Here is a 5,061-nt window from a genome sequence, read left to right as displayed (position 1 = left end):
ACTTGTATTATATACGCTTCCGCCACCCGCAATAAGTCTCCTCGAGCCTCACTCCGACGCTCGAAGAGTTGTTAGTTTTCAGGAGTCATATCACCCACATCGCGGTGATATTCCCACCACCACTCCTATCGTGAGTTAGTAGTTATGCCACCCTATCTGTCGTTATGTTTTATCGGCACGCTTGTAATAAATTGTTGAGCAGTCTCCGCTCAACTTTGTATTATATTCAATACTCCTGGTATTTTTCTTCTGTGACCAAGATATTGTCTACTAGTGAAAAGAAATTCTCCTTTACTGGTCCGTAAAAGGGATTGGTCTCTCAATAAATATTTTTATTGAAAAACCGGTCGTGACAGAAACGCCTCGATTGTCGGGATGGCAGTAAAGATAAGATCCGTTGCGGATCTGGTGGAGTAAAAAACGGGCTTAATGGAAGATGACGTCACGGCGGATTACCCGGAGTCCAGAGAATGACGTCACGCCGGGTTATGACCTTCACATAAATGGTAAGCCGGAGATTTTCTTCTGTCGAAAGAATTGAAGATTGACATGAGCCGGCTCAAATCAATCTGGGGCCTAATTTTGAGGATATAAACCTGAGAGTCACCCGCCAGGAGGGGACGGGTTACTCGTATGGTCATTGCCAGAAGCCCGGAGCTAAGCTTAAAGACGGTGGGCCAGAGATGGGCTTAAGACCCGGATACGGCTTAAGGCCCATAGTTGCAATCATTATCATGGTAGAACTTGTAGTGTAAGGCAAGAATAGTTGAGAGTCCGAGCCGGACACTCTTATGAGCCGGCCGGGACTCTGAGAGCTGCTGGGCGTCAGCCTCCCTATATAAAGGGACGACCCGGCAGCGGTTTAGGGACAAGAAAGATTTCATCGAGAGCTAGGCATAGCAGTTAAGCTCCCTGGTGATCGAAACCCTAATCAATACCACCTCAAACTGGACGTAGGCTTTACCTTCACCGTAAGGGGCCGAACCAGTATAAACCCTCGTGTTCCTTGTCCCACTTAACCCCTTCAAGCTTCCTAGTTGCGATGGCTCCACGACTAAGTCCTAGCTCGAGGACATCTGCCGTGACAATTCCACGACAGTTTGCCTAGACCGTTAGCAGTTGTCTCTTCGGGAAAATGCATGAATGCAAGCTACATGGTTCCGGATGTTTCCATAAAGATGGGGAACTAAAAATTTCTGTCTTCTTCAGTTGTTCTTGGTGACTCGGATATTGATCTAATTCTCGGGATGGACTGGCTTTCTAAGCACAAGGCTCAACTTGATTGTGCTGCCAGGGAAATTCAATTGACACACTCTTCTGAGGATGTTATCATTTATGCCGCTCGTGATGAAACCATTCGGTTATTTTCTCTTAATGAGAAGGGCGAACTAAATGCCATCTCTCATATTCCAGTCGTTTGTGAGTACCAAGATGTCTTTCCAGAAGAGCTTCCGGGTATGCCTCCTCACCGGCCAGTTGAGTTCGTTATCGATCTTGAGCCAGGCACTGAACCCGTTTGCAAACGTCCATACAAGCTTGGACCCAAGGAGCTGAAGGAATTGAAGAAACAGCTCGATGAACAAGAGCGTCTGGGTTTGATCAGACCGAGTTCTTCTCCATGGGGTTGTGGTGTTCTTTTTGTCCAGAAGAAGGATGGCATGGACCGACTTTGTGTCGACTACCGTCCATTGAACAAGAAGACAATCAAGAACAAGTATCCACTTCCCAACATCAATGAGCTATTCGAGCAACTCAAAGGGGCTAAAGTATTCTCCAAGCTTGACCTTCGTATGGGTTATCATCAGATTCGCATTCGTGAAGAAGATATTCCCAAGACAGCATTCAGAACAAGCTTTGGTTCTTATGAATATACTCTCATGTCTTTCGGCCTTGTCAATGCTCCTCCAACCTTCTCTCGGATGATGAATTTCATCTTCAACCCCTATACCAATGAATTTGTCTTGGTGTATCTCAATGATATCTTGGTCTTCTCCAAGAATACGAAGGATCATGCCAAACATTTGCGATTGGTGCTCGACAAGCTCAGAGAGTATCAATTCTATGCGAAGTTTTCCAAATGTGAGTTTTGGCTTGATGAAGTTCTTTACCTTGGTCACATCATCTCTGCCAAGGGCATCGCTGTTAATCCCGAGAAGGTGTCCGCAATTGTGAATTGGGAACCTCCTCAGAATGTCAAGCAGCTTCGCAGTTTTCTTGGTCTTGCAAGCTATTGCCGAAGATTAGTTGAGAATTTCTCTAAGATTGCAAAGCCTCTTTCCAACCTCCTCCAGAAGCATGTGAAGTATGTTTGGTCTCCTGAGTGTGACATTTCTTTCAACACTCTCAAAGAGAAACTCGTCACAGCTCCTGTCTTAACTCCTCTTGATGAATCCAAGCCATTTGAAGTTTTCTGTGATGCTTCTCTCCAAGGTCTCGGTGCTGTGTTAATGCAAGAGAAGAAAGTTGTGGCCTATACCTCTCGTCAGGTGAAGCCCAATGAAAAGAACTACCCCACTCACGATCTTGAGTTGGCGGCAGTTGTCCATGCATTAATAACGTGGAGACATCTCTTGTTGGGAAGACAAGTGGACATATTCACCGATCACAAGAGTCTCAAGTACATCTTCACTCAGCCCAACCTCAACCTCAGGCAGACTCAATGGGTCAAAATGATTCAAGAGTACAATCCGAGTATTGAATATACTCCAGGCAAGGCCAATGTCATTGCAGATGCTTTAAGCAGGAAGGCTTATTGCAACAACTTAATTCTCAAGCCTTTCCAACCGGATCTTTGTGAAGCTTTCCGCAAGCTGCATCTCCAAGTTGTTCCTCAAGGTTTTCTTGCCAACCTCACAGTCTCTCCTACTTTGGAAGTTCAAATTCATGAGGCACAACTTCTTGATGCCATGGTGAAGAAGGTGAAACGTGGTATAGACAAGGGTCTTTCCAAATACAAGTGCTATCGCATTGATGACAGAGACACGTTATTCTTCGAGGACCGGATTGTGGTTCCTAAAGGTGATCTACGGAAAGTCATTATGAACGAGGCGCACAATTCTCTTCTTTCAATTCATCCTGGAAGTACGAAGATGTATCATGACCTCAAGCAGTCGTATTGGTGGACTCGAATGAAGCGAGAAATTGCTCAATTCGTGAATGAATGTGATGTCTGTCGAAGAGTGAAAGCAGAACACCAACGACCAGCTGGTCTCCTCCAACCTCTCGCTATCCCAGAGTGGAAGTTTGATCATATCGAAATGGACTTCGTGACTGGATTTCCAAAGTCCAAGCGCGGAAATGATGCTATCTTCGTTGTCATCGACAAGCTTTCTAAAGTGGCTCATTTCCTTCCAATCAAAGAATCCATCACAGCAGCTCAGTTGGCAGAGCTATACACCTCCAGGATTGTCTCCTTGCACGGCATTCCACAATTGATTTCTTCAGATCGTGGAAGCATCTTCACATCTAAGTTCTGGGACTCCTTCCAGAAGGCCATGGGCACCAACATTCGCTTCAGCACAGCTTTCCATCCTCAAACTAGTAGCCAAGTCGAGCGAGTCAATCAAATTCTTGAAGATATGCTCAGGGCTTGTGTCATTTCCTTTGGCATGAAATGGGAAGATTGTCTTCCATATGCCGAATTCTCCTACAACAACAGCTTCCAAGCAAGTTCGGGCAAGGCCCCATTCGAGATTCTCTATGGCAGAAAGTGCCATACTCCTCTCAATTGGTCAGAGACTGGTGAACGCCAACTTCTTGGCAATGACTTAATCACAGAAGCTGAAGAAATGTGTAAAGTCATCCGTGATAATCTCAAAGCCGCACAATCGCGCCAGAAGAGTTACTATGATAGTAAGCACCGTGATGTGGCTTTCAAGATCGGAGACCATGTCTACCTCCGCGTCTCTCCAACGAAAGGCACTCGTCGCTTCGGTATCAAAGGGAAACTTGCCCCTAGATACATGGGTCCTTTCAAGGTCATTGGCAGAAGAGGCGACCTCGCCTATCAACTTGAGCTTCCTTCTAACTTCGCGAACGTGCACCATGTGTTCCATGTGTCACAGCTCCGCAAGTGCTTCAAGAATCCTGAGCGCACCATCAACTTCGAAGAGATTGACCTTCAAGAAGATCTGTCTTATCATGAGCACCCCGTTGCTATTCTTGAAGAAACTGAGGGCAAGACTCGCAACAAGTCAATCAAATTCCTGAAAGTGAAGTGGTCGCACCATTCCGACCGAGAAGCCACCTGGGAATGCGAGGACCATCTCCGTTCTGAATATCCGGAGTTCTTTCAGTCCTAGATCTCGGGACGAGATCCTCTCGTAGTGGTGGAGTGTTGTAACACCCCGGATGTAACTTTCCAAATTTGTAACTCCAACTCTTGCCATTTTCGTCCATGTGATATGATATTCCCTTCATGGTCGGGTTTTGTCTTTCGTTTTGCATTTTGTTCATGTCTTGCATTTCGTATCATGTCATCATGTGCATCTCATTTTGCATACGTGTTCGTCTCATGCATCCGAGCATTTTCTCCGTTGTCCCTTTTGCAATCCGGCGCTCCCACCTCCTCCGGCGCACCCCTCTTGTTTTCTTTTCGTGAGCGGGTGTTGAACGTTCTCGGAATGGACCGAGGCTTGTCAAGTGGCCTTGGTATAACACCGGTCAAGTTTCGTTCCATTTGGAGGTCGTTTGGTACTCCAACGGTTCACCGGGTAACCGCAAAGTCCGTTTGTGTGTTGGAGCAAAAACCCCCCTCAAAACCAGCCCAAAACCCCTCTAACTCACCTCCATGCTCTAGGTCGTTCGATCACGATCGTGTGGGCGAAAACCGCACCTAATTTGGAGCCTCCTAGCTCCCTCTACCTATATATTTGCATCCCTTCCCGAAAACATTCGCAGTCCAACCCTAGCCCCTCTCCCTCTCCGCCGCCGGACATGTCCGGTCCGCGCCGGACAAATCCCCACCGACGGCCGCAGCGAACCAGCCGCCGCCACGTGGCCCCGGCCACCGGCCGTACGCCGCGGCCCGCCGAGGCCCGTAGCCGGCCCCCGCGGGCCCGT

This window comes from Triticum aestivum, chromosome 2D (genome assembly GCF_018294505.1).
Source record: "Triticum aestivum cultivar Chinese Spring chromosome 2D, IWGSC CS RefSeq v2.1, whole genome shotgun sequence".
In the NCBI taxonomy this organism is placed as follows: Eukaryota; Viridiplantae; Streptophyta; class Magnoliopsida; order Poales; family Poaceae; genus Triticum; species Triticum aestivum.
This window is presented reverse-complemented; position numbering follows the sequence as displayed.